Source organism: Pinus tabuliformis, chromosome 9 (assembly GCF_031772625.1).
Source record: "Pinus tabuliformis cultivar Carrire ecotype Pingquan chromosome 9, CPIR1, whole genome shotgun sequence".
In the NCBI taxonomy this organism is placed as follows: Eukaryota; Viridiplantae; Streptophyta; class Pinopsida; order Pinales; family Pinaceae; genus Pinus; species Pinus tabuliformis.
Window position 1 is genome coordinate 298,531,118 of NC_142307.1, and position 20,016 is coordinate 298,551,133.

General features: G+C 37.8%; 1 pseudogene across 1 annotated transcript; it reads left to right on the plus strand.

Moving 5' to 3' along the window:
* Positions 1-5,029: 5,029 nt before the first annotated feature.
* LOC149148390 (uncharacterized) lies at positions 5,030-18,340 on the plus strand (annotated as a pseudogene). The gene is made up of 10 exons (XR_016263293.1): positions 5,030-5,293; positions 5,522-5,726; positions 5,855-5,945; positions 6,406-6,551; positions 6,652-6,895; positions 8,341-8,445; positions 8,603-8,756; positions 8,912-9,087; positions 15,445-15,470; positions 17,429-18,340. The product of XR_016263293.1 is annotated as an uncharacterized LOC149148390 (transcript).
* Positions 18,341-20,016: the final 1,676 nt, after the last annotated feature.

A 20,016-nucleotide genomic window follows, 5' to 3' on the forward strand; every position in this document is an offset into this window, starting at 1 on the left:
TTAAGACTATTTTCATAATCTCTTTTTAAATAAAGTCATTTTATCTATAAGAAGCATTGTTAATGTGATTGTTGGAGGATTTATTATAAAAAGGGATTCTAGAAGCATATCAAAGTGTAATGAAGGTTGATGGTGTTCGAAGAAGAATAGGTGGCATAATAAAGCAAGCGTGATTTTAAATTATGAAGTCAGTTGAAGGAAACATTATCGACTTCTTCACCAAAATATATTGTATTGATTTTAATTAGAAAGATCGATATGAAAATATTTGATTCTCAGATCGATCCTTATACTAAATATTTTATGTTGTAATTAATTTGTTTTGTATTATAAAAATGAGAGAAGTCGGCCCTCCATGGCTAAGAAGAAACGAAGAAAGAGAAGTAATGTATTTTAGCACAGAACAACGATTGAGCTTGAGTTATAATCACTTAAATAATTTAATGTGAAGACTCTCTTTTATGTTTGTTTCGGTTTATTGCTTTCTTTGTTGATGTGAATTTTTCTTAGATAGTGTGGTTCCTAGGGTTTCAGGCCTACTTCCTGGACAAGGTACTGTATTCTTTGTATTATTAGTTTATTAAATTTGTTTACTATTTGTTCTTAAGTAATTTAAGTGGTATTGTTCTTTAAGTACTGATTTTATTAGAACAGAGTTTGATTAAGCATGATATTTCCTGTGAGAAGGATATTTTTTTAAGTTTTTTACTTAGTTACTGCTTATTGTTTCTTTAGTTACGATTGTTATTTCTAATTGTTATTTCCATGAATATAACTAGTTTTGATATGCACAGGGTTATTTCTTGAAATATTAGAGTAGTTTTACCTTCAGATTGAATTACTACAAGTTATTTTCAAGTTTGATCCTATCTTTCTATATGTTTTGATTATAGTCCTTGTAAGTGCAGAATTGATTTGATTGATCATATTCTTTAATTTAAGTGTTGATTTTTATCATTAGATTAGTGAAAGAAGAATTTTAAGACTAGTACTAAATCATAACAATCTCTTGCATACATTTTGCAGATTACCTTGAGATAAGAAGACAAATCCTCATGTTGATGATTAATGTTGATACTTGATCATTATTTTAGAACAATTTAGTAACCCAACACCATTACTGTCATGGAGAAATGAGCGATGATGATGCATTAGAGTTGGAACATCTAGGGTTTGGATGCGGAAAAACCTCTATTATTATTCATTATACATCTGAATATATATGAGAGTATGATGCCTATGATGTATTGGTTAGAGTGGTTTCTAGGCTTGTATTGTTGTTGTTTTGGTATCATTATATGAGGAAGCAATGTATTGAATTTGAAAGCTTGAGGCCCTTAAATAATTATACATTTCACATGATTAAAAAGGGGATTATTTGGTTTTCTAGTGTCAAAATTTGGTTGTTAGTTATTTTCTTGTCTTACCATTCTCTTTCGAAATTGCATGCTCTAGGATTGTCCCTTGTGGGCTATGATTTCTTGGACATAGACGACAGGGTTGAGTTGTACCAGTCTTGGCATGGATTTAACCCTAATCATGTGGTTCTAAACCCCGGGCATGTGCTCCCATCACTTCTTGCTAACCAATAGCAAGTTCACGGTGTTGATGCTGGAGTGACCCTAATTTTGAACATCAAAATAATCAATAATAATTTAAAATAAAATTACTGTTTAGTCAGTTTTTATGATTTTTTTTGTTGTAATGTTGGATGTATCATGAGGTAATTGTGTGATGGTTATTATAAATTGATGTTTATCTTTATTATCGTCCATTTAATTTATATAGCTACGATATTATTATTTTATTTTAGTGTAAAGTGAATTCTATTACTTCAAATACCTTGCTGCAAATATTGCAACCTTGTTATGTAGGTGAGAATTCCATTTACATGCTTGTTCTTCATGATATGTAGCTCCTATCCTCACTAGGCCCCTCTCCTTTGGCATAGTGAAATTTCCCTCAATGACCAGGGCCAAAAAATATGAGTATTTTGCGAAAACCAAGTTGCGATGACCAACGGGAAATCTAAATGAGGTAGTCTGCACCCAAAGAAACTATTGGCCTATAGCACAAATTACTAGCTTCCCAACCATGCTGAGATACAAGAAAATTTACCCACTTGTTCCCCCTTCTTGAGAAAAAACCCTAACCTAAAGCAAGAACAAAACTCCACCTTCCTTCCCACTTCGATGAAAGTAAATAAGGAATACTTTATTACTCAACCCAAACTCCAATATAGAAAATAAAGAGCCACATCAACACAAAGTAAGCTTGCAATTGCACTAAATTGATTTCATCTGAAACACCCCCAATCTTGAACGAGTTCCACCAAAGATATATGAAATTAAACACCTCAAACAACCCTTTCTAGCACCTTAGGCTAGCATTAGCCCTATAACCTATAGGGCCCCCTCCACCAACCAAATCCCAACAACTCGTGTCTTCCCTAGGTAAGTATTGACCCAATTTCCTTTTAGCTTCCACATGCTTCTTTGCACCTAGTTTAATCACAAAGAAAAAACAATATGGATATAAACATTTTCCAATTCATTTAGAGTCTCGACTAAAAGGGAGGATGATTTCAAAATAAAATTGTGTAGGGATGGATTGTAGCTATATATTTCTAAGAAATGTCAAATATTAGAGTAATTGTTACATGGGTTAGATGCCTTGGTAGGTCGTATTACATGTTTATGCCACCCAAGCCTTTGAAAATTCAATGCCTACTCACTCGCTCGATTACTAGGTTGTGCAAGCTCCAATTATGGCTAACTAAAACTCCCCAAAAAAACTCAAATATATATATAATTACTCTCTCACCAAAAATATTGAAAATGGAAAAATAATCAAACCTTTAAACTCCACTTTTTATAATCTAATCTACTCAAGATATATTATAGCACCATAATACAAAATACAAAATAAAAAATAAAAAATCCTTGGCTACAAATTTAGCGATCACCTCCTAGTGGTAACTTACATCATTCAACCCCGCCAAAAAGATCTGTAATAATTAGTTAGTTGTTTATGCGGTGTTTAAGCAAGCAGCGTGGAGGGAAAGTCAGGATGGATGTCGCTAACTCCAACTCTCCAACATTATCATTGTTACATGTAAAATTGATCATTTAGTTTATTGTAGAAAATCCATTGACAAGTTATACGGTTATTAACACATTGTGTGAGTGATTGCATGCGAAGCCATTTATGTAGAGGTTTCTATAGGTATGGTAAATTAAATAACTTATTTCAATAGAGGTTTATAGGTATCGATTTTTTTAATATTTATTATTATGATTATATTTAATTTAGATTTTGTTATATATCGACGTTCTCAACTGAAACAGATTCCCTTGCGCGCTGTGAAACTCGCCTCTGTATGCTTCCCATTTCTGGTGAAGGGTTAGCAACTGTTATGGGAATTAAATGTTCAAAGGGGAGCGAATCAAAACTGTGAATCCCTTTAAAAGGGATTCACGTAAAAAAAAATTCAGTTAAATTTTCAATTAAATAATTATTAAATATTATTGAACGCTATATAAACATTCTGAGGCTCAAGTGAAATAGGCACCATATGAATGCTATGAGGCACAAATGAAATGTGAATAGTGTATCTGATACCTCAGCAGACAGAAATATGCCAGGCAATTTTTCCTGTCTGCTGAGTCTGGCATGTTTATGTCTACTGAGGTATCAGATTTGCAAGCAAAAGTTTCTGAGGTATATGAATGCTACGAGGCACAAATGAAATGTGAATAGTGTATCGGATACCTCAGCAGACAGAAATATGCCAGGCAATTTTTCCTGTCTGATGAGGTGTCAGATACACTCTCCACATGTCAGATTTGCAAGCAAAAGTTTATTCTCTGTGAATACATCTTTGCAGAATAGCTACCTGTTACCTATTCATACTACTATATTCCTGTTACCTTGTGGCGTTGAAGATGCAGGTCCATTGTATTCAGGATGGTACTCTACTCAGGAGAGTTCATTGTATGTATTGATATTTTCTGCCAACGGTGGTGTTTGCAGGTAAAATCATTTAATTTTATTCGATGATCCATTCATTCATAAACTTGTGTATGAACATGATTTCTACTTGATGGGTGGCTTGTATGGGTTGTTTCATGGGTTTAGTAAGGAATTCGTATCAAGGACATGCAATTTGTTTTATAACGAATTCGAGTACTGGAAGGTGCTCGTTTCTTTATATCTTTTATAACAAATTCGATCACTGGAAGGTGCTCGTCATTTTATATCTTTCGATCTAGCAATAAAAGCTATTATTTTCCTTGTATAATCATGAGTGTTTATATGCATTGTGATAAACTTTGCAGGTTTAAAATCTAAAGGAAGAGATGAACAATTTTAGGGTGGTTAAGCTAACTTGTACATGCAGCTACTCGGGTGGTTAAGTCGACATTATTATTTATTTTATGTTTCAGTGGAGTCTTATTTGCAGGGGTACAAATTTCGAGGAGGAGCAACTAGCAGTGAGTGGAACCCGCACCTCTTCTTGTATTGTCAGGGCTTGAGCGGAGATCGAGAGAGGTGGTGGGGGACCTACGCCCTCCTTGATAATTAAAAGCAAGACTTCCGAAGATGTAAACAACCATATATAGAAGAGACAACGATTTTTGAATATAAATACTTATCCTTGTTGAAAACAAAGTCATATATTAAACATTCTCATTCTCGTTTTCCCATCACCTACGCTCTAAAGGGGTGAAGGTTCATCCTGGTACACCCCACACAAATATACTATTAAGCTACCTAATCTAGCCTGCTCAAAGTGATATCAACTTCAAGCTTACATTTCAAAAATCTGTTTGAAAGGAATTTGACCATTTGCAAATCCAAGAAGACCCACTAACTATAAATATATTCAGGAGTATTATCCTGACATGATTTTTTCTCCATTTTAATACCAGACTTTAAATGATTTATTATTTGATTCCAAGCGTTGAATGTAAGCTTTTTGGAAGCAAAGGGATCTACAGTTAAAGCACTTTTTGGCTTACAAGTGGGTATGGATAAGCATGGATGTATTCGGCTTCTCATTGCTTTGCTTTGTTGGTGCTCATGGCTGCAATCCGTGCACAGGCAAAATCCTGCAAAAGAGATGACGAGGAGGAAAGGAATTCTAAAATTATTTACAAGGATCCTGGCCAACCCGTTGAAGCGAGAGTTGAGGATTTGCTTTCTCGGATGACTGTGGCTGAGAAAATTGGGCAGATGACTCAGATTGAGCGTGCTGTGGCCAGACCTGAAGTAATTGAGAAGTTTGGAATAGGTACAGCCATGGATCCCTATTTGTTTGAATGTGCTTTACATTTTGCAGGAATCTATGAGCAACTTCTTTCAGGTTGGCTTTCATGGAAGTATTGCTAATGTTCAATGGGCTGTATAGAAACTGTAGACAAAGATAGGAGACAGTAGATTTTCATATGGGATTAATATTTATACATTGGTCGGGGGATTTAATTCTGTGGGGTTTGAGTTTATTCGCTAATTAATGCAGGAAGCATTTTGAATGGTGGAGGGAGTGCACCTGCACCACAGGCATCTGCTAGTGTGTGGGCTGATATGGTTGATAGCTTCCAGGATGCAGCTATGAGCACTCGCCTCAGCATTCCTATGATTTTTGGAACAGATGTTGTTCACGGTCACAACAATGTTTACGGTGCAACGATTTTCCCGCACAATATAGGCCTTGGGGCAACCAGGCAAGTATTATAGGTCTCAGTGGTTACACAGGTTCTAGTGTCTGCAGGCATTTTATGCTTTAATACAGAATAAATATCACGATCTTTGTAGACTAATTCACAGACTTTTTCTTGATTTCTATAAGCAGAGATCCTGATTTGGTTAAGAGAATAGGAGCTGCGACTGCTCTTGAGGTCAGGGCTACTGGTATACCATATGCGTTTTCTCCTTGTTTAGCAGTAAGCACTCGATCTGGAACTTGAATGTTCCACTTGGTCTGAATAATGCCAAATAGCTGGTGTGGGCATTGGTTTTTTGTATAAATTGTAAGCGACGTGTCATTTAAGGCTGCTTATTAGGCCTGAGGACCTTGATACATGTATCTGTTTTTGGTTGTTTTAGGACTCGTTCCATTATCAGAGATACCTGAGGATATTTGTACAAATGTTCAATATGCTAGATTGAAAATTTTCAATATTTTCCTTTACTAATCTATTTAGGTTTCCTAGATGTCCTTGTTGCTTGCTATAATTCATGATTCTATGATACCATACGTTGTAATGTTAAGAATGTTTTAGAACTTTAAAACACCATTATTTAAACTAGAGAGTATTACATAAAGCAGGTAGAAATAGCACAGTGAGAAATGGCGGTTAAGGATCTCCCCAAAAAGTAAATTTAAATATTCTAAATTTTCAGGTATGCCGTGACCCAAGATGGGGAAGGTGCTATGAGAGTTACAGTGAAGACACAGAAGTGGTCCTAAGGATGACAGGTATTATCTTGGGTCTGCAGGGCTCTCCTCCTGAGGGACATCCTAATGGGTATCCATATGTCGCTGGAGGGTGTGAGGCAATATCTTTATCTTGTGATTTGTCATGTCTTTTTCATAGTATTCAATGCTTAGACCTTTAAATGTGTTCTTAATTTATATTTTGATTGCAGAACGACTGTTGTGGCCTGTGCAAAGCATTTTGTTGGAGATGGTGGAACCACAAGAGGGATCAACGAGGACAATACAGTTGCAAGCTACAGAGAACTCTATCATGTTCACATGCGCCCATATGTGGATGCCTTGGCAAAGGGAGTATCGATTATCATGGCATCTTACTCGAGCTGGAACGGAGCGAAAATGCATGCATGCCATTACCTTCTAACTCACATCTTGAAAAACACAATGGGATTCAAGGTAAATGCAGAAACTTATGGGAAATGCTATTTTTACGTTTTTTCTGCTTCTGATTGTTTTATGTGAGAAAAATGATATTAGAGGCTTAGAGTACTGCAGGTTGCAGCTGGTTGTTGCAAGAAATTACATGTAAAGGTTGTTTTCTCTCATGATGATTTTGTTCCATGCTCTGGACAATTGTCACCCACATAAACACTTGGAAAACTCCTGTGCTATTTTCACTTCAAAAACTCTCGTAAGGTTTTGCTTTGTTTGGTCCTTGTTGGAAATCACGTTTCTCCGATAAAAATGTGATTAACCTTGTTCTTGAAATGCGTTTTAACATATTTCCCAATTGCTTTTTGGATCACAATTTTTGTTTTAATGTTTGTCAGAACTTTATTGCTTTGAAATTCTTACTGTGGTTTCAGATGTATTCCTAAATATTTTTTAGGAACAAATACTTTTTCTCTTTTGTTGGGACGAGGTTGGCATTCTGAGCAAGATTTTCTGCATAACCCGGATGCTCATAGTTTAGGTTGATACGTTTTGTTTCTTGAAGATGGACCACATTAGTATGATTCAAATTTCAAAATGTAGAACTAAACTATGAAGATGCTGTTTCTCAAAAAATCTGGCTCAGAGTGAATCTAACGGCAGAGGCCAGTGAAATGAAATAATATGGGCATTTCATAAAGGAAAACAAACCAATAATACAGCCGATAGAATGCAAGCATCAGGACTCAGAAATGAAAATTGCGTAATGTCAGTACAAAATTGCTAGACAATCTTTATAGCCTAGGCCCTAGCCAATACGTTCAATTGTCATTAAACGCATAAAAACACTTGTCAGATTCGTGGGTAGAAAGAGAGTTTTTTATTACAACATTAACTTACTCAAGTTAAGTCATGTATCTGACTATTATTAAGGGATTGCACAAATGTGAACAAAAGGACCTCGCCTTTTGCCTGTTGTCTCTGCTGAGGCCAAACATGATCCTCAATTATAGGTGGAAATTTATTATTTCTGAATAAGACATGACAATCACTCTGAGTGTGCCATGTCAGGCTACACTTAAGCAAGCTGTGGAGCATCTATTGGCATTGTTCTTGCACATGGTGATGTGCACTGGGTGTGGTATAGGACATTCTAGTGCCTAATTAGGGAGAAGGGAAAGATGGATATTAAGGTGGATGAGAGTAAGTGGTACTCACACTACCGTAGGGTTTTTTGTATCCACTAGTTTTAGGGGGATGAGGATGTGGATAATTGTAATACATAGATATTATAATGCCATCAGCCCATGGGATGCTTCTAGTGTTGACAAGTCACTTGAGTGAGAGTGAGGGGTCTTGGTAAGGATGGTACACAAATACCTAAATTGGGCATATACAAGATTGTATTTTTATGCCATTTGGATGGATTCTTCCTCATATTTCACCATTCTCTTGATTATTTCGTACAGGGATTCATCATTTCAGATTGGGAAGGAATAGACAGTATTACCTCACCACCAGGGGCAAACTACAGCTACAGTATTTCTGCTTCAATCAATGCAGGCATTGACATGGTACATAATTCTGTTTTATATTCTCTTCTTTAATAGGTCTTGATTTTTTCCCCTTTGTACTATGTTTTGGAAAATTTATTTTGTTTCAACTCATTAGGTTATGCTGGTTTATCCTATTTAGTATTGCTAATGAAATATATTGCTTTAAACATTGCAGGTGATGGTCCCTTTCAACTTCCAAACATACATTGATGAGCTCCATGAGCAGAATAGACGATGTAGTTAGGAGAATTCTAAGAGTAAAATTTGTCACTGTTTTGTTTGAGCAGCCCATGACAGACCGCTCCTTATTGGGCATGGTTGGCAATCTTGTAAGCATAACATTTTTCTCCCTTCCATCTTCTGTATTCTTCCACTCTCCAACGTTATAATCGCATCACTTTCTTCCTGTAAAAGGTCTCGGAAGTTTTGATTCTCTTATCATCCACGCGATTCGTGAATTCCATTGTTCTTCTTTACGATTCAGGCACATAGAGAGCTAGCCAGAGAAGCTGTACGCAAGTCTCTCGTTCTCTTGAAGAATGGGAAAATGCCTGAAAAGCCAGTATTGCCTCTTGACAAGAATGCTCCGAAGATACTTGTAGTAGGCAGTCATGCGGACAATCTGGGGTACCAGTGTGGAGGATGGACTATAAGCCGGATGTTGAAATCTAATTTCAACGCAGACCAAGAAAAACCGTGAACCAAGCCAGAAACCGTTCACCGGATTTTCTCGGAGCTATTTGCCGACGAAGGAATAATCCGTGAAGGAGCTCCGAGAAAATATGGAGCTGACGCGTGGTTGACCCCTGACGTAACGCAACGTAAGAATCTCGGAGGTTAACTTTCAGCACTTGTTGGTCTTCCGATATTGTTCTCCACCGTTGGATTTGCTCCCGTGTTCTCCGCCGTTGATCACCTGGAGCTGCATACGAACCCACATCAATTCAATGTTTTGCGTGGAGTAAAAGGTTTATGGTTGACCGCCGTAGGTAAAAGAATTTAATGATTGGTACAAGATTTTGGTGAGGCTCTTTTAATATGAGCATGGGCATGTTATAATATATGTTTTTATATATATTTATATACGGCATGTATTAAATAGGAAATCGTATGTAACAAGTTTAATGTTTTTTTATTGACTTTTAAAAATGTTATGTATTGCACACGGGAAGAAAAATGAATGTGTGTATTCACAGCAGTGAAAAACGTTGATGGTGCGGTAAAAGAAGAAGAAGAACCAGAGGATGTATGCACAGCAGTGCATGAATACATTCAGTAATGTTTTGTGAAGTTTTTTTTTAAGTAGCGAAAACCATGTGTGGTCTTGCACGAAGTAATTGTAAGTTTGTGTAAGTTCTGCTTTTACAGCAGTATGTAAAATTGTTTTACAGCAGTAAATGTTAATGGGAATTTTTCCAGCAGTGTAAATTCTCATATGGAGACACAGTGAATGTTTTTTTTGTTTTAATGAATAGAAACATTTTATGGTGAAATCCTCTGTTCAACAGTGAATTTTTTTTAAGTCTTCTGTGTGCACAAAAGATCCTGGAGCGAAAGAAACAGAGCATTCCCTCTGTGTGTTTGAATATTTGGTTTTTGGTATTTTCCCCACTGAAAAATACCCAACAGTGGTATCAGAGCAGGCTTAGGCTCTTTAAAGAAGTTAGAGAAGCTGAAGGGAGAAGGTTTGTAGCTGCAGCAAAACTTCTCAGGCAGACAGAAGACTCAGACATGAAAGGATTCAGGTATTTCAAAAGTTTTTTTTGTGTTGCTGAAGAAACAGTCAGCTGTTTTAAACACACAGTCAAGGATTTAGAGACATAGATCAGAATACAAGGAATGGCTAGCACAAGCACTGGTATGGGTTTGTTTAACACCCAGCTCCCACAGTTTAATGGGAAGAACTATGACTACTGGTCAATAACTATGACAGCTCTGCTTGCTTCCCAAGATTTATGGGAAATAGTTGAAGAAGGCTTTGAAGAACCAGCAGATGAAACTGAGTTCAATGCATTAACTCAAGGAGAGAAGGATCTGCTGAAGAACAATAGGAAGAAAGATTCAAAAGCCCGTGTGTTGTTGTATCTAGCAGTAGACCAGAGTATGTTTCCAAGGTTAGCAGCAGCTAAGACAGCCAATGAAGCATGGCAAACCCTCAAGACAGCCTATCAAGGCATGGAGAGAGTGAAGACAGCAAAGCTACAATTGCTGAGAAAGGATTTTGAGAACTTGAACATGAAGGAGTCAGATAACATTGACTCATTCTTCACTCATGTGATTGGTGTAATCACACAAATGAGAACTCATGGAGAAACCATTGAAGACAGAAGAATTGTGGAGAAAATATTGAGGGTCTTACCCTCAAGGTTTGATGCCATAGTCACCACCATCGAAGAGACAAAGGATCTCTCAAGTTATTCAGTTGATGAGCTACATGCATCACTGATAACACATGAGCAGAGGTTGAGTAGGAATGAAAACTCATCTCTTGAGCAAGCCTTCAAGACCCAGATGTCCTTTGGAAGAGGAAGAGGTCAAGGCAGAGGAAACAAGAGAGGAAGAGGCAGAAGCCAGAACAGAGGTGGAAGGAACAGCCCATCAAATGCACAAGGAAGAGGCAGCAATCCAAATCAGAACCAAGGTCAAGGCAGCAGCCAACAAGGAGGACAACATCAAGCTCAAGGACAAAGGTATGATAAATCTAATGTTCAATGCTATTATTGCAAAAAGTATGGACATTATGCAAGTGATTGTAGAAAGAAACAACATGATATGAGTAGTAGACAAAATGCAAATGTTACAAGAGAAAACAGCAGTCAAAATAATGTCCTGTTAGCTTGTAACATGGCTGAAACACATAGTGAAGACATATGGTTTTTAGACTCAGGTTGCAGCAACCATATGACAGGGAATATAGCCCTCTTTTCAGCCTTAAATCAGAATTTGAAATCAGAGGTCACACTAGGAACTGATAGCAAAGTCTCTGTTATGGGAAAAGGGGAGGTAAAAATACTTTCAAAACAAGGAGAAAGGAAAACCATAGCAGATGTCTACTATGTCCCCGGAATGAGATGTAACCTATTGAGTGTTGGACAGCTTATCCAAAAGGGTTACAATGTTTACTTTGTAAATGATGTGTGCACCATCATGGATATACCACCCAGCAAAAGATGCATTGCTGAAGTGAAGATGACAAGGAACAGGATGTTCCCTTTGAGGATCAGGGCAGATTTGAAAAACAAAAATGAAATTGCAGCAGTTACCCAAGAGGCCTTCCAAAGCGTGCCAAAGGATGAAAATTGGTTGTGGCACTTGAGATTTGGGCATCTCAATTTTGGAGGTCTAAATTTGTTGAGTAGGAAAGGAATGGTAAAGGGATTACCATTGATAGAGAAACCGGACAGCCTATGTGAAGGCTGCATTTTGGGAAAACAACATAGAGAAAGTTTTCCATCAGGGAAAAGCATAAGGGCAAAGGCACCCTTAGAAATCATCCACTCAGATTTATGTGGACCGATGCAAGCTCCATCATTATCAGGCAGCCAATATTTCCTAACATTCATTGATGACTGTACAAGAAAGACTTGGATATACTTTCTTAAAAACAAAAGTGAAGTGTTTGAGAAATTCCAAAACTTTAAGGCATTTGTGGAAAACCAAAGCGGGCTGCACATTAAAGTTTTGAGAACTGATAGAGGAGGTGAGTATATCTCCAAGGAATTCCTAAGATTTTGTAGAGAAAATGGAATTCATAAACAGTTTACAGCAAGGTACACTCCGCAGCAAAATGGAGTTGCTGAAAGGAAGAACAGGACCATCATGGATATGGCAAGGAGCATGTTAAAGGCAAAGCATTTGCCAAATGAGTATTGGGCTGAAGCTGTAAATTGTGCAGTTTATATATTGAACAGGTGTCCTACAAAAGCAGTGATGAACAAGGTGCCAGAAGAAGCATGGAGTGGGAGAAAGCAAGGTGTCACCCACTTGAGAGTTTTTGGGTGTGTGGCCTATGCACACATTCCAGATAAGCTAAGGAGGAAGTTGGACAACAAAGGGGAGAAATGTCTCTTCATTGGATACAGTGAGGAATCCAAGGCATACAGGTTGTATATCCCATCTACCAAGAAATTTTTTGTAAGCAGGGATGTTCAATTCATTGAAGAAGAAGCTTGGGATGGAAGCATAGAGAAAACAGTGAATGTCAAGAGCTGTTTGTCTCATGATGAAGATGAAGAAGAAGTGGCTGAAATGAATCCCCAAACAGCAGCGCCAACACAAGGACAGCAAGGGACACCATTGAGGACAACACAAGGACAGCAAGGTACACCATTGAGGATCAATGAGAGTGCTTCTCCAAGCACACCACAAGGAGGAAATTCAAGTGCATCTTCAAGCACTTGCACACCAAGTGAACGAGGTAAGAAGTTTAGAAATCTAAGTGAAATTTATGAAGAAGGAATGAATTCCTTATTTGCCTTGTATTGTCATGTTGATGATCCTATTCATTTTGAAGAAGCTATTAAAGATAAGAAATGGATAGAAGCTATGGATGAGGAGATGAATGCCATAGAGAGAAACAAAACATGGGATTTGGTTGAGTTACCAAAAGGCAAAGAAGTCATTGGTGTGAAATGGGTCTACAAGACCAAGAGCAATGCTGAAGGCAAGATTGAAAGGCACAAGGCAAGGCTGGTTGTCAAAGGCTACAAGCAGCAGTATGGGAGAGATTATGAGGAGACTTTCGCCCCGGTTGCAAGAATGGAAACCGTGAGAGCAGTGCTGTCCATAGCAGCTCAAAACAAATGGAAAGTCTACCAAATGGACGTGAAGTCAGCATTCCTAAATGGAGTGTTAATGGAAGAGGTCTATGTGGAACAGCCTCTTGGATATGAGAAGAAAGGTGAAGAGCACAAAGTGTGCAAATTGAAGAAAGCTCTTTATGGGCTGAAGCAAGCGCCAAGAGCATGATACAGCAGGATAGATTCATATCTATTGGATAATGAATTTGACAAGTGTGAAGGAGAACCCACAGTCTACATCAAGGAAAAGGATGGTAAGATTTTAATTGTTGTTTTGTATGTTGATGATGTGATTTTCACAGGTAATGATGATCAGCTCATTAAAAATTTTAAATCAGTCATGAAGGATGAATTTGAAATGACTGACATGGGTTTCTTGAGATACTTCTTAGGCATAGAAGTAGATCAAAATGAAAAAGGAATTTTTATATCTCAAGCAAGATATGTAAATCAAGTTTTGGACAGATTTAACATGCAAGAATGCAAGGCAGCCATCACTCCCACAGTAATGGGATTAAAACTCAGCAGAGAGGACAGCAGCAAGGATTTTGATCCTAGCTTGTATAAAAGTATTGTAGGCAGCCTCATGTACTTAACAGCTACTAGGCCTGATTTAATGTATGCTGTTAGTTTAATTTCCAGGTTCATGGAGAGGCCAAAGGAGGCACATTGGCAGGCAACAAAGAGAATTTTGAGGTATGTCAAAGGTACCAAAATGTTTGGAATTCTATATCATGCCTCAGAACATTCAGATTTGGTTGGATACACTGACAGTGATTGGGCTGGAAGTGTAGATGATCGGAAGAGCACTTCCGGTTATGTTTTTAATATGGGTTCAGGAGCCATTTCATGGGCTTCTAAGAAGCAGTCCATTGTAGCATTGTCTACAGCAGAGGCTGAATATGTGGCAGCGACAGCAGCAGCTTGTCAGGCAGTGTGGATGAGAAGAATGTTGAGAAGCTTAGGCCAAGAACAGGCAAAAGCGACAGTGATTTTTTGTGACAATAGCTCAGCTATTGCATTGTCAAAGAATTCAGTGTTTCATAAGAGAACGAAACACATTGATACAAGGTTTCACTACATCAGAGAATTGGTGAACAATGGAGAAATTGTCCTAGAACATTGCAGGACTCAAGAACAGGTAGCAGACATCTTGACAAAGCCACTTGATCAGAAGAGCTTTGAATTTTTGAGAAAGTGTCTCGGTATGACTGAATGCCCAGCTGTTGAAATTAAAGGGGAGTGTTGAAATCTAATTTCAACGCAGACCAAGAAAAACCGTGAACCAAGCCAGAAACCGTTCACCGGATTTTCTCGGAGCTATTTGCCGACGAAGGAATAATCCGTGAAGGAGCTCCGAGAAAATATGGAGCTGACGCGTGGTTGACCCCTGACGTAACGCAACGTAAGAATCTCGGAGGTTAACTTTCAGCACTTGTTGGTCTTCCGATATTGTTCTCCACCGTTGGATTTGCTCCCGTGTTCTCCGCCGTTGATCACCTGGAGCTGCATACGAACCCACATCAATTCAATGTTTTGCGTGGAGTAAAAGGTTTATGGTTGACCGCCGTAGGTAAAAGAATTTAATGATTGGTACAAGATTTTGGTGAGGCTCTTTTAATATGAGCATGGGCATGTTATAATATATGTTTTTATATATATTTATATACGGCATGTATTAAATAGGAAATCGTATGTAATAAGTTTAATGTTTTTTTATTGACTTTTAAAAATGTTATGTATTGCACACGGGAAGAAAAATGAATGTGTGTATTCACAGCAGTGAAAAACGTTGATGGTGCGGTAAAAGAAGAAGAAGAACCAGAGGATGTATGCACAGCAGTGCATGAATACATTCAGTAATGTTTTGTGAAGTTTTTTTTTAAGTAGCGAAAACCATGTGTGGTCTTGCACGAAGTAATTGTAAGTTTGTGTAAGTTCTGCTTTTACAGCAGTATGTAAAATTGTTTTACAGCAGTAAATGTTAATGGGAATTTTTCCAGCAGTGTAAATTCTCATATGGAGACACAGTGAATGTTTTTTTTGTTTTAATGAATAGAAACATTTTATGGTGAAATCCTCTGTTCAACAGTGAATTTTTTTTAAGTCTTCTGTGTGCACAAAAGATCCTGGAGCGAAAGAAACAGAGCATTCCCTCTGTGTGTTTGAATATTTGGTTTTTGGTATTTTCCCCACTGAAAAATATCCAACACCGGAGAGGCAACAGTGGTGCAACAACTGTAGGTAAACACAACAAATTTAAAAGGGCTAGTTTTCACTAATAGGTATTTGCTCGCACAAACCTATCTAAACCAAGGAATGGTGTGCATCTCTTGTGAGCTCCAATGTTTTGGTTATTAGCTAGCTATTTGCAATTTTGCACCAACATGTGACATTGTGAAGTTGAGATATGTATCCTGGAACCTCACAATTTCAGGTGCACATCAGATGTCCATCTAGACGGGTCCGTGTTGGGATGGAACTTATACTCAATGCACCTAATGTGTCGATCAGATATATATATGTTGATAGATTGCCTCCACCCCCATAGGGACTAGATAGATGTGTCTGTCCTGTTATCTATAAATTCAACGCACCCAATACTTACTGCGGTGGTATATCCCATGTCGAGGTTGGTTTGAGCACCAATGTTGGACCTATCAGGCCTCAACTAGCCATTTGCGTGAACTTGGAACCTGGGATATGTACCCTGGAGCTTCACAACTTTAGGTACACATCAGATGGGATATGTATTGGGATAGGATCTGTCAATACATCCAATGTGTCACACCAACTCTCACAGGGAATGAATAAATAGATCTGTGTTGTAATCTAGATTGAATGTATCTGATACTATCTTATTGCAGTGGCATATCTCCATGCTGGAATTTTGTTTCACATTAATAGTCTCCTGTTGCTTCTCTTTCCAATGTGTGTAAAAAGGTTTGTGTTGTGATTTATATTCAGTGCACCCAATATGATCTGACCACAGTGGCATAGCTTATGTTGGGATTTATCATTTTGTTGTACATTAATAATAAATACTCTCCTATGTTGGAATTTTGTTCTACATTAATAAGAAATATTCTCCTTCTAATGAATGTTGTTGGATACCCATGAGCTGTAGACCAGTTGGTTTGTGCGGGGTTTAGTTCCCACCAGGTCTCAAGTTCAACCCTCATGGGGAGGGGCTGAGGATGGAACCCATCTTTGGAGGAATTAAATTATCCCAATAGCTGTCTAGGTTCGACCGAGCCTTGCACAATCCGGGCTCGGCATTGCTACCACAAAAGACTTGATAGCTCTTTGCTAATTTGATATTCAATATACCCAATGCATTGTTTATAATAGGATCAATCCCACACAACAGGACTAGATGGGTCTCTGTTGGATCTACATCCTTGCACAATCCTGGCTCGGCCTAGTTACCACAAAAGACTTGATAGTTCTTTGCTAATTTCATATTCAATATACCCAATACATTGTTTATAATAGGATCAATCCCACACAACAGGACTAAATGGGTCTCTGTTGGATATACATTACAGCCAATATATATACACACTGAACTAGATCGGTTTCTGTTAGATCTATGTTCAATATGTTATGTAAATATATGTGCCGAAGGATCAACTCCACCCCAACTAGGGCTCGATGAGTTTGTGCACCCAATATATTCTCCGGATACATATGTTTGCTGGATGACAGCCACCCACTGGAATTACCTGGATCTGTGCATGAGATCAATAGCTAACGCACTCAATGTATCATTTAGGTAAAATATATCTTTACAATGGATCACATGTTGAAGGATCACACCTACGCTCGCAAGGACTTCTGGGTTTTCGCTTGTACCTATATTTAATGAACCCAATAAATCATTTAGATAAGACCGTCCATGGATCACCCCATCCTACCCACTGGTCTTACATGGGTCACATGAGATCAATATCCAATGCACCCAATACATCGTCTATACTTCATATATATTTACACTTAGAGTGCACGGAGCACCCGAGCCCCTTGATTGTAGAATGTAACTTGCTTCTGCTCTCCCTGCAACTATTTTTTTTTCTAATTTTTTTCTCAATAAAAGATAATTTGAATTCACAAATTCTATGTAATCTGCTCTAGAATTTGTTACCTGCATTCCTAATTGCTTGAAATCTGAAATCTCCATTGTTTTCTTCTGCGCTCAACAGGAACCACCATTCTGGATGCCATAAAACAAGCCGTCAGTCCGTCAACCGAAATAGTATACGAGCAGAACCCAGATGCAAATTTCACTAAAGGGAAGGGATTCTCTTACGCCATTGCAGCAATCGGGGAACCTTCGTATGTGGAAACAGGGGGAGATAACACCAACCTGACCATCCCTCTGGGGGGAATCGACGTGATAAACAATGTATGTAACGACGGTTTTCCGTGCCTGGTTATTTTGATATCGGGGAGGCCGTTGGTGGTGGAACCCTACTTGAACAGAATGGACGCGCTCGTAGCTGCGTGGTTGCCTGGAAGTGAAGGGCAGGGCGTTACGGATGTTATATTCGGAGATTATGATTTTCAAGGCCAACTGCCCAGAACGTGGTTTAAACGCGTGGATCAGCTGCCTATGAATGTGGGTGATAGGGATTACGATCCATTGTTTCCTTTTGGGTTCGGTATGAACATGAATTTGCAGAGCGGCCATCATCATCATCACTAGCAAAAAAACGAATGAAAGAATCATGGCTGCTGCAAATGTAAATGTAAATGGATCCTGGTGTGTCTCTCTGCTGATTATTCATCAGCTCTTTGTATTCTGATGAATTATGGAGTCATGGACTTATTGGTTTCAGTTTTGTTAAGAGTGGTTGGCAAAATTTTGTTTCTCAACAGATTTTCTTTTTTTCTGGCCTTCGCATAAACTGTCAGGGTCAGGGAGAGGAGCAGGGCCTGCTAAAAACAGGTCGAGGACAAAGATCATGTCAAGGTTGTCAGCTTGGTCTTACATGTAAAAAGACTAGCAGCTCATCTGTACTATGGATGATAGGAGATGGCATTACACTCTGATCACCATGTAGTATAATAACAGAACTCACACGTGATGGATTACTCGGAAAAAAGTCAGGATTTCATGTGGAATAACAGTGTATGGGTTGCTCTAGATTATTTTAGATCAGTGGTATGTACACCAATTGTCATCCTCAAGCCTATACCTGCCATCAACTTTTACACTACTTGCCATCATCGACTGTATACCTGCTATTAACCTTACCATATACCTACCATTAACACCTCCCCCATTGAGGAGAGCTTGGATCCTAAAAGCATGGGTTGGCATTAAGGATATAACGGTACTGTTAATTTTTGCCTATTAAAAACTAAAAATATCTTAAGGGTATATTTAATAAATTTTATTTTAAAGCAAAAATTTTCATTTGAAACTAATTTGAAGTTAACAATGGTCAAAATCAAATACAAAAAGCAACTCATCCATTCACCAACTTGGGGCGAAAGAAAATATTAACTTAACCTTGATAAATTATTATTCCTTTCCTTGAGCAGCCAAGCTACTTACCTTTAAGAAGGAATAGACCTGAATTCATTGCTTTTTTCCGTAGATAGTATACGTGAATTTGATAAAGCAGATGTGAAAAATATTTGAAATATTTCCAAGATCCTTATTCTAACAAGCATACGAGCAAGAGGAACTATTAATGAAAAAGGGCAAGCAACGTGAGAAACAATTTATTTATCAAAGAGCAACAAGAAATTAGTGCATCCCTAAACCCTACTTTAGCAAGCATACAATTAATAAGAGGAAGAGGAACTATGAAGCATGGCCTTTTTTGGTTCCAAGATATTTTGCATACTCAAAAACAACTTTACTTTCTTGGTTTTTGATCTCTATATGTTTTCACTGTGTTTCCACATCCATAATTTTATTTGTAGTCGAGATTTAATTTTGTCTTGCAAATGGTGGCAGCCTTAACTATAACTTGATTAAGAAAATCAGGGGTATTTTGTTGCAGAGGATGGTAGCCGTAATCTATAACTTGATTAGGGAGATGAGGGGTATTTGATGCAGGAGGATCCACATTCTCCAACATGTCACAGACTCCGTGGTGTGTTGTTGTCAATGCAGAGGTATCCATGTTCTACTATATATGGCATATTGCATTGAGTTCGCTATCAGTAGTCCTCCAATGACCAAATTGGAGTGGCTGATATCTTTGCTTTCATTTGAACAGAGAATCAGTTGAGAGATTTTAGGGTTTATGTTGAACACTGAAATGTTTCCATGCTAAGCTTTAAGGCCACTACTTACATTATAAATTGCTCGCAATGTAATTGAGCAAGGGGATAGATATTCCGAAGTACAATACACCTGCCAATGCACTATTAAGGTTAGAGTCATTTATGTAGAAATTTCATCAATTGAGGTTTCTTTTGCAAATTCAAGATATTTGCCTTATTAGAGGTAACACAAATCTAATCCTGGGAATTATGGCAGCAAATAATAGACACTACACTTCACATCAACTCCAATACGCTAGGAAATCGAAGAGAGAACTTGCTAAATATATGCCAACAAATTCAGTCCTTGAGGGCAATATTATCATGTGCAAACAGAGTCTGAAATCATTGCAATGAAGCCATATTTATAGCAGTAAATATGTCTTATTTTCAATGTAAATGTTAAATCCCTAAAAAATTTCAACCTTAACTTATGTCAACTCAATTGAACATATAAGTTTTAGAACTTTTACCAAACCATTACGGTAGTGATATCTCTTTCTAATTAATT